This window comes from Lepisosteus platostomus, chromosome 15 (assembly GCF_059453375.1).
Source record: "Lepisosteus platostomus isolate fLepPlt1 chromosome 15, fLepPlt1.hap1, whole genome shotgun sequence".
NCBI classification, from domain to species: domain Eukaryota; kingdom Metazoa; phylum Chordata; class Actinopteri; order Semionotiformes; family Lepisosteidae; genus Lepisosteus; species Lepisosteus platostomus.
Genome location: NC_142625.1, coordinates 3856696 through 3867391, shown reverse-complemented (window position 1 = coordinate 3867391; position 10696 = coordinate 3856696). Strand labels below are relative to the sequence as shown.

General features: G+C 40.9%; 2 long non-coding RNA genes across 15 annotated transcripts in view; both read left to right on the top strand.

The window, feature by feature from the left end:
- LOC148647685 (uncharacterized) overlaps positions 1-10696 on the top strand; it is a 663201-nt gene that overhangs the window by 85997 nt on the left and 566508 nt on the right. The window lies entirely within an intron of this gene.
- Positions 94-9909, top strand: LOC148647705 (uncharacterized). The gene is made up of 2 exons (XR_015926686.1): positions 94-234; positions 8550-9909. It is a non-coding gene; the product is annotated as an uncharacterized LOC148647705 (long non-coding RNA).

The following is a 10696-nucleotide window of genomic DNA, read 5'->3' as shown; positions in this document are numbered from 1 at the left end:
TACAGGTAAAAGGCAGGCGAAATCTAGCCTGAAGCTTCTAGAGGAAGTCTTACCCCCTAAGGCCTCTGAATGGCTGAAAATACAATGAATGACAGCGGTTTTTACCAATCAGATCGCCTTATTCTAGAGGTCGTTCTTCAAACATTTACTGCGTAATCAATAACGTTCAATAGTCTGCAGGTTTGGAGATAAACTTTTGGGTTATTTTGGATATATATCATGCTTCAGAATAAGGTAAAAACATGGGATATATATATGTATATTTGCTGGTTTTTGCTTTTGCGGTTTTGTTGGTAAAAATGTATGATATTGACATGCTGTGCTGGCCAGGTGGCCGGGTGTTTTTATTGGGATTCTGCTAGTTCATTAATTTATTGGTTTATTTATTGGTTTATTGCATAATAGTGTCATATCTGTGGAAACAAACTTTATGGTTTTGATGTGATGATATTGGAGAATACGTGCATGTGAGAAAATGTGTGGAGTGGTTTTAAAAAAACGTTGTTTATTTTGCGTTTATCTTAAAAATAAAAAGTGTCATCTGGGGGGACAGGCGTGGTCCAGGCAAACAGGATTTATAGAGACATGGTTAATTTGATTAAACTATTACGTTTTTAAAATTAATAGCGATTTCTTAATTATACATTGTTGGAATGTTCCTGTTTTAGTAAATATAAAAAGAGTAAATAATTTAATATATTGTTAAATATATGTTTTATATCGGGTACTGATTTAAATATTTCACTGGAATAATACATCAACACGTATTAAAATGTAATTTGAAATATTTTGAGTTCTGTGGAAAAATGTGTGTTTTGTTTTTGTATTTGTTAAATCACAATTTCTATCAACTGCATTTAAAAGAATATTGCTGTAAAAATCATTATTTCTTTAAAGAAATGAAATAAAAAGATTATTTTCCTTTATATTGAGAAGTGATGGCTCCCAAGTGCAGAGAGGACTTGAAACAGGGTTTTATACAAAAGAATATTACAAATGCTTTTTCATATCTCTTTCAGACTAACATCAGATTTGAAGTACTTGCTGCACAGAAAGCTTTAGTTTTATCTAATTATTTTCTGCTTCGTGCTTTCAGCAACAGGGGAAGAAGAACTGGGCATTTGTTGACATACTGAAAGTTAACTACCCAGGTAGAAATTTGTTTTGATGGAGGGAGTAAAGAAAAAAAAATTAAGAGATCTGTAAAAAAGATTTGCTATCCAAGGTCTTGGCTGTAATTTGTATTTAAAACTTAAAATCCAAGATTTGATTAAAAAAACTTCACTTTGTTATAGGATTGGATTATATTAGCAGTGTTTACTTTTCAGTGCCCAGTCAGGGGGTGGTGTGGGTTGGCAGTGGGACAGCCTTTCCCCTGCAGGCTTCTGTCAATCAATCAATCAAGGTTTATTTATCAAATGCACAACAATACAGCATGCAGCAGTAGTTGCGGGTGTAACGAATACCCCTGCGTATACCGGGGATCTCAGCCTCCCGGGCTGGGGGAGGTCTACATTAGCTCAGCTGGCACTGAGCTGTTGTGTTGTGTGACGCCGGAGACCCGGGTTTGAGCCCAGGCAGGGCAGGGGCAGCGAGGGTGGAAACCCCAAGAACCGTTACAATGCAATACACCAGAGTAACGGAGTCACATGCAAATGCAGCCATTCAAAACAAGCGGGCGATACTGCATTATTTTGCGTTGCGCTTTATGCAGTCTACCGCGAGTTACCGTAAATTCTACTATAGTACCGCAAGTAAAATTATAGTATCCAGAATTTCTGCAAGGTGGAGCTAATAAAGCTCAACCTCTCATGTTTGAGCTGTCGCCATCAAAGTCTAGAAGATATTACTAATAGTATTAATAATGAATGACCTTGGACAAGCTGTAAGCTCAAAGTATTGCCCTGGTCCACATTCTTTTTTTCATTGACCGTCTTTGTAAAAGTAACACCACAGCATTTCCCAATCACGCATTTGTTTTCAATCATGCAAAGTACAGTTATTTTTGAGAATCTCCGATTCACCATGCCTTTCACATGCTCATAAAAGAGATTGATTTAGGAACTTAACATATTGCTGTATGCAAACTGTACTGTATACAGTATGTGTATGTATATTTAATGTCTTTACTGTGCCCGTTTAAGTATTGAATATTTAAATGGAATTTTACCACTGAAGGGAAATCTTAGTAGCTGAGCATTAAAAGAATAGGAGCATACTGCAACGCCTGTGAAGGCCATAAACAATATTAATTTTGGAACATAAACATACAGTATATGGCTGGTCTCTGTACTTTCAAGAAAACATACACACCAGTATTCCATTTCTCCCCAAACATTTTAAGCATCGAAGTCTTTAACTAACGTGATACCGGAGTCAACAAGCATACTTTTAGAATTTAAATAAAAGGGAATATAATATGGAATCGCGTATGTAAAGAAATTATTAACAATATAATTATATTCATGTACCGCAACACACGAATTGTACACGCTGTACATTGTCTGTTGATAATGTTTCTGTACTGCTTTTTCAGCACTCTGCATGCGACCTTGCCGGTGGCGCTGTGGGTTAGGTTCCCAACTCCCACGTCACACATTGCGTGTTCGAATCCTGCTGGAGTCATGACTTTTTTTTTAACAAACATTTCTTTGAAAAAATAAAACATTTCCCTGGCTCAGAGATTAAATAAAACTTCACTCACACCAAACAAATGTATATTTCTAAATATCACAACATGATGGAATTTAAGTCATTTTAATAACAATGAATAGTCACCTATGCGTTACAATATAAACATTTATTATGATTTAAATCACGTTTAAATCGCCTTTATTTAAAACCCATAAATAAAACTGTATTACAGCAGCAGAATGCACAATGCAACGTAAATTGCTATCTTTGTCTTCTGCGTAATAATGTTCTCCTCTCTGTCCAGCAAATTAACAACAGTAATAATAATGAACTTTATTGTATATGGCGCCTTTAAAGGTGGCTCCTCAAAGCGCTTTACAGGATAAAAACAATAACAACAATACTGTTAGGCTGGGCAAACACTTTTTTTAAAAAGAAATACAAAATGAGATATAATGATGTGTTACGGCTTAGACATTAACGAAGAGCATAACACGTGGGCGGCGTAGAGGTCGGCTCTGGCTTTCCCATCTACTGTATACACTGCAAGTACAACCCCTCTCTCCGCAGGAGTGCTGGCTGTGACGAATTAAACCGGTTTCACAGGTATTTTCAAAGTAGAAGGAGGTGAGATTTCCAGCGAAAGACACTTCCCCCCTCCAAAGCCAAGGAAGTACACTACTTACTAGTTAAGAAAGCTAGGCTCCTCAATGAAATCGCTTTAACATGCTAAAGTGTTGGTGTAACAGTCCGGACGTGGCAAGCTTCTCATGTCAACCCGACTACGGCGAAAGGAACCCTTCTTTCATTGGAAGACAATTAACATATTCTAGCCCTAAATGAATTAATAGCAAACATGGTTTACATAAAATACAAATTTTCCAAGAAAGTTTAGCCTTTGTCACTAATGAAACCACTAAATAAAGACATAAATATAGAAATCTTAAGATTTTTAAAATACATGACTTTGCTAAAATTTATTTAAAAATAAAAACAATTACAAACGCCAGCGGAGAGAGAGAACAGGGGAGTGATGTTGGTTTTACATAAGGGGCGGGGCTATGGAAATGAGGTCTATTTGGGAATGTGGAGTTACATGTTCTGGCTGTTTGGGAATTATCGTTGTTGAGTATGGAGTGTTGAGGTATTGATTTTGTGTAATGCTTTATGTTGAAAATTAAGGGGGATTTTGTTTATGATAAACAGGATAAACTGGGATGGGAGGAAGGTTTGGTTTTGCATAAGGGGCGGGATTATGATAATTGGAGGACTTTGCGAGTGTAAAATGGTTTGATTATTTGATTTTGTATTGTGGTTGTTATCTATGTTTTTGGTTGGTATTATGTTTATATGGTTGTTTTTGTTGGTTGGTCTTTATTATGGTTATTATGTTTATTGTGTCATTTTTTTTTCAAAGTAAAGTTTTTTTACTTTTTCTTCTTAGTATATTAATAAACTTTCAGTATAGCTTTCTCCCCGTTTAGATTTATTTTTCTTGGGTTTTTTATGAGCAAACGTGGAAAGATTAAATTAGTAATCGTTTTTATTTTTTAAATACCTTTTAGAAAAGTGTAATCTATACTAAAAAGCTGTATTTATTTAATACCACTCGATACCTATATTAATGGAGTTTAGTTGATACTGTTTAAACTTTTAATGATTTAAAATTGTATTAAAGCATTGTACACATGTTTAAAAGAGGAGAAAACGCAAGCCTTCTTCAGATGTGAGGGTCTTCTGCTCAGAATGAAACGCTAAAATGCAATGTAGGCTCTGAATGGGTTCAATTATGATTTGGGCTTGATTAAGGTTGCTGCCTTTCATCCAAAATCCTGCTTGAATCCTTCTAAACTAAAAATTAGACACGAGAAGGGGCTCTGGTGAAATTTCTCTTTTTTTCTTGGAAAAATATCTTACCCGCTGCAATCCGGGCACAGAAGGATTAAAAGAAGCCAGACAGGCAGGGGGGAGAGTGAATTCTAAATAAAGAGGTATCCAGGTAACAGTGAAGGTAACAGCCGCAGACGTGGCCTACTTAGCCCGCCAGGGTTACCCTACTCTCCCGGAGGAGGCCCACCGGGAGATAGCGCTCCAGGCGTTCCTGGCCCTGGTGCCGACTGAGGTGCAGTGCCACGTGATGCTGGCCACGCCGGTCCTCTTGGAGCAGGCCCTGGCTCTGGCTGAGCAGGCTGATGCCATATTCGAGGAGACCGGTGGGCACCAATGGAGGGGTGCACGGGGAATCAGATGGGGAGGAGGAGACGGCCAGTGCGGCGATGCTGGGGGAGCGACGACACATCGTACGGGAGTACCGGGCGCTGGAGCCCCGGGGACTCCGGAGGCCATCGGGAAGCGGGAGCAGGGCGGCCTAAAGAGGGGAAGGCCCTTGAGCGACTCTACCCCCACTCCGGAAAGCCAGAAGGAGCGCTTCACCCCGCCTGCTGCCGTGGGAAGGGTTGGCCACAGCCAGGGCTTATTTCTTCCCTGCCTCATCGAGGGCAGACCCTGCCAGGCCCTCGTCGACACCGGTTCGACCATCACCCTGCTGCGGCCTGGTTTCCTGCCGGGCACCAAGGCAGCCGGACCCCCAGGGCGCTCACCGTGCACATTGGGGCTGCGAGGGTGAAACACCCCTTCTACAGTACCTTGCCCCAGTCCGTGAGGACTGTATCCTGGGGTTGGACTGGTTACAGCAGGTGGGTGGTTGCCTTGACTTGGGCCGGCGAGAGTTGGTGAGGCAGGGGGAATGAATCATTTTCGCGGTGAGCGGGGCGGGAGGTGTCTGGGGTGTGTGGGATGACCAGAGCGGGAAGCGGAGGTGGCAGGGGCGTGCGTCGCCTAGGCCTGCCGGAGCCGCAGGTGTCGGGGCGAGCGTGCCAGAGCTGACTCCCAGTACGGTGAGATAAGCTTGCCCCTACCCGGTCTGTAAGGCACTCTGCACTGTGGGAGGCCTTGGAGGTGAGGGACGGGGTGCTGCGCCGGGGGTGGGAGGTGCCCTCCAGCGGCGAGGTCACTGCTTGGTAGCCTCCAGCTGGCCGTGCACCGCTTGGAGAACTGCCCCACAGAGTGTCGACGAGGGCCTGGCAGGGTCTGCCCTCAGTGAGGCAGGGAAGGAATAAGCCAACTCTTCCCACAGCACGCAGGGTGAAGCGCTCCTTGCTTAGAATAGCAATATTATGGACAATCAATTGACAATAAATATAGAAAAACACATATTAAATTTGGGAAATTTGGTTTCAAAAGTCCTCATATCAACGATGCCTACAACGTGTTCCTCTACAGTATGCTAATCTATTGTAGTGCATTCGTCCCCTTCTTAGGCTGCGCAAACGATCTTTTAGATTTTTATAGAGAAATAGAGGCTGTACAGTATGCGTTACAATATAAACATTTACTGTCAACCTTTAAATCAACAACTGATTTAAAGACGATGTGTCAAAGCGCAATGAAACCTATTACTCGATTCTTATGGACTCCCGGTCCCGCCAGGGATTAAAAAATAACATGGAATCGCGTATCTAAAGAAATAACAGTATACAGTAACTAAGTTCATGCACAAACAATAGCATGTTACATTATTAATTTGGGGGTCTCCTCTTGCCAGAAAGCGCTAAATTGCATTTTCAGTGCGGTTTTGGACTTTTTTTAAAATTACAACTCATAAATAAGCAATAAGCTGATACTGTTTAGACTTTTTTTAAAACTATTACAGCAGCACAATGTGCTTTTTCACGAAACCTCCTAGAGTAACGAAATGTCTTGCGTTGTACAGCTTTTCAGCTAAATACTGTATATTTATCGCTTACGCCTGACATAAGAGGTGCCCGATAAAAAACGGTTGAACAGCTCTGTTGGAAGTTTTGTGAAAATGCTACAGGAGTGCCAATCGTAATCGTTTTTATTTTTAATCGTTCAATGCAGATGGCTGGTGGCATGTTCCATAAGAGTATGGTAATTAAAAACCATTAATACTTTCGTTGGAGTTTAAATAAAGTTGATGTTTTATCTAGGGGCTGCTCGCTCGCCTGCGTCCCATCCCAGTTTATCCTATTTATCATAAACAAAATCCACCTCAATTTTCAACATAAAGCATTACATAAAATCAATACCTCAACACTCCATACTCAACAACGATAATTCCCAAACAGCCAGAACATGTAACTCCATATTCCCAAATAGACCTCATTTCCATAGCCATAGTATTTTAAAAATCTTAAGATTTCTATATTTATGTCTTTATTTAGTGGTTTCATTAGTGACAAAGGCTAAACTTTCTTGGAAAATTTGTATTTTATGTAAACCATGTTTGCTATTAATTCATTTAGGGCTAGAATATGTTAATTGTCTTCCAATGAAAGAAGGGTTCCTTTCGCCGTAGTCGGGTTGACATTAGAAGCTTGCCACGTCCGGACTGTTACACCAACGCTTTAGCATGTTAAAGCGATTTCATTGAGGAGCCTAGCTTTCTTAACTAGTAAGTACTGTACTTACTTGGTTTTGGAGGGGGGGAGGTGTCTTTCGCTGGAAATCTCGCCCCCTTCTACTTTGAAAATACCTGTGAAACCGGTTTAATTCGTCACAGCCAGCACTCCCGCAGAGAGTGGGGTTGTACTTGCAGTGTATACAGTAGATGGGAAAGCCAGAGCCGACCTCTACACCGCCCACGTGTTATGCTCTTCGTTAATGTCTAAGCCGTAACACATCATTATATCTTATTTTGTATTTCTTTTTAAAAAAAGTGTTTGCCCAGCCTAACAGTATTGTTGTTATTGTTTTAATCCTGTAAAGCGCTTTGAGGAGCCACCTTTAAAGGTGCCATATACAATAAAGTTCATTATTATTACTATTGTTAAGTTGCTGGACAGAGAGGAGAACATTATTACGCAGAAGACAAAGAAAGCGATTTACGTTGCTTTGTGCATTGTGCTGCTGTAATACAGTTTTAAATAATTAAAAGTCTAAACAGTATCAGCTTTATTTATGGGTTTTAAATAAAGGCTATTTAAATCAATATAAATGTTTATATTGTTACGCATAGGTGACTATTCATTATTAAAATGACTTGATCATGTTGTGATATTTAGAAATATACATTTGTTTGGTGCGAGTGAAGTTTTATTTAATCTCTGAGCCAGGGAAACGTTTTATTTTTTCAAAGAAATGTTTGTTAAAAAAAGAAGTCATGCCTCCAGCTGGATTCAAACACGCAACGTGTGACGTGGGAGTCAAGAACCTAACCCACAGCGCCACCGGCAAGGTCACATGAGGAGTGTTGAAAAAGCCCTACAAAACATTATCAACAGACATCGTACAGCGTGTACTATTCTTTTGCTGCGGTACATTAATATAATTATATCGTTATTAATTTCTTTAGATACGCGATTCCATATTATATTCCCTTTTAATCATATTCTAAAAGTATGCTTGTTGACTCCAGTATCACGTTAGTTAAAGACTTCGATGCTTAAAATGTTTAGGGAGAAATGGAATACTGGTGTGTATGTTTTCTTTAAAGTACCGAGACCAGCCATATACTGTATGTTTATGTTCCAAAATTAATATCGTTTATGGCCTTCACAGGTGTTGCAGTATGCTCCTATTCTTTTTATGCTCAGCTACTAAGATTTCCCTTCAGTGGTAAAATTCCATATAAATATTCAATACTAAAAGGGAACAGTGAAGACATTTAAATCTTTCTACGTCCGACCAATGCACCACGAGTGCCCCTGTCGGTCAACCAATCATGTACCACGGTATTTTTCGTCAACGCCATAGCCAATTACCTCCAGTGTGTGTCTGTACCTCACACTTTGAATGGCCGCATCTGTAATGCTTACAGTACTCAATTGAACACATACCCCTGCACAGTGGAATGTTAATAAGATCCTATTGGTTATAAATCCATTTCTTTTCAGGGCAACTAAAATATCGCTCACCTCTACAGTTCAGAAGGTATGGCCTGAGAGGTTTGTGATGATGACATCACCAACTACTGTACCAAAGTGACAGAACAGCCATCAGCAAAGGTCTCCAGCCCGGCTGCAGAACCAACATAACAAACATGAACAGTGCAACACAAATAAAACTGTTTACACAGAGCGAGTCAGGATGTGGTGAAGGTTCATATTTTTTCTACATGTCCACATCTTCATGTTTATTTTTGCTATTATACAGACGGCTCCAGTAAAGAACTGCCAGACCCAGACTGTTGTCCGGCTGTTCAGTTTTCACGTCGATCTAACGGATGTCTGAATAAAAGCCCAACGCAGAAGACTAATGTGCAGCTATGCTCCCTGCAACGTTGGAGGACATCTCTATCGAAGCCCCTGGATGTCGGCCTGCAGGTGCCGCTGCCGCGCCGGTTTTTGAGACGAGGAACTTCCTGGGGAGGCAACTTCCTCCGCTCTCTCCCCCCGGCGGCAGTGCCTTCTTCTCCTGGGCCTCTCTTGGGAAGCCGAGGGCTCTGCCTGGGGTCAGGTGCTCGAGTCTCTTGGGTTCGCAGCAGGAACCTCGACTCCCGGAAGCTGCCCGCCAGCTCCTGACTCTGCTCCTCTTGCTCGAGGACACGATCGGTCCTCATCCATGGCACTGTAAGCCTCCAAGGCCTTGCCTGTAAGCAGAGGCACTAGCCGACAGGCCCACTCCTTCTCTGGCCACTTCCAGGTTCTGGCCATGCGCTCAAATCGCAGGAGATAGTTTTCAATGTCCTCACCTTGCTGGTAGGGGTGCATCTTAGGCTCTTTAGGGAACATGCCCTCTGCTGAAGCACGTGTAGCAGACATGGGTGTTGAACTTGGTGGACCCAGGTCCCGACCTGATGTCACTGTAGTGCGTTGTCGTGGTACTGGTGTACGAAGAGCAAGCCATAGACTTTCTGCTGTCTCCATGTTTCCAGGTGTTGCTCCCTGAGCCTGCGATGCCGGTACAATCCTGGGTGCAATTAAGATCTCCCGAACGGAGGTTTTAAGTCCATGTAATTCTTCAAACAATCCCTCCTCTCTCTTTTGTTGCCCAGACAGAAAGTCACTTGGAGGGCAGGAGTGGTGCCCAAGTGAGTCCTTGCAATTGCACTTAGGTGCAAAGATGATAGTATATTATGACAATGCTCCCCACAAACAATTATATATAACAAAAAAAAAACAACAAAATGGAACTAACACACACACACACAGACATTATGGAGCTGCATTTCACCCCAGATAAACTAATTTCCCTAACATGGGAATTCCTTCTTTCTTTTAAAGAATAGTGTAAACAGAATGTACAAAAGAAAAATACCAACCCTGAATACATTTAACTTATTTTTAACATCCTGTGAAAATGGTACTTCCTTTACTGGAAGATGTGCCCATGCACCACTCCATGTTGACATTATAAAGCCAGGCTGAAAACGGGTATCGGGTTTGGACCCCAGAGGCCACCATACCCGGAAGTCGGACAGCAGCACGGAAGAGACAAAAAAACAGACAGAGCGCTCTCTCACACAGATATGTACAAATAAAGAGAAACAGAGTTTGTGTTTGTGTCTCTTCAGGTAACAGAAACTGATTTTGAAATAAGAGGTGATAATGTATTGCGTGTATGAAAATAGGAAACTGCTAGCCAAGCCCCGGGTGTGCACCCTCATTAGCTAGCTAGCCAACAGGAAAGTGTATGCAAGATCGTATGTAACTTAAGATGGATAATGAGTGTCGTGTAATGTACTGTCTGCGGATGGTGACAGAGATCTCTCTGTCACACAAACGAACATGTTAATATAAGTAGCAGAAAAATAAATAAGTATACACTTACATTTATAGCATAAATAACAATTATGTTCCTAAAATAAAAATATATATTTAAAATCTGTTTAAAAAAAATAAGACCTACTTCCATTTTAGACTATTACATTTGTACATAAAATTTACATACAATTTTAATAAAAATGTGCTATTATAATAATTATTATAAGACGTTATCATGACTTTTAACATCTCAAAAACCACCTAAAAACACCTAACATCCTCATTTGCAGTTTATAGGACTGACTCTCCAAATCTAAGCACTTTTTGGAGAGCAAAAA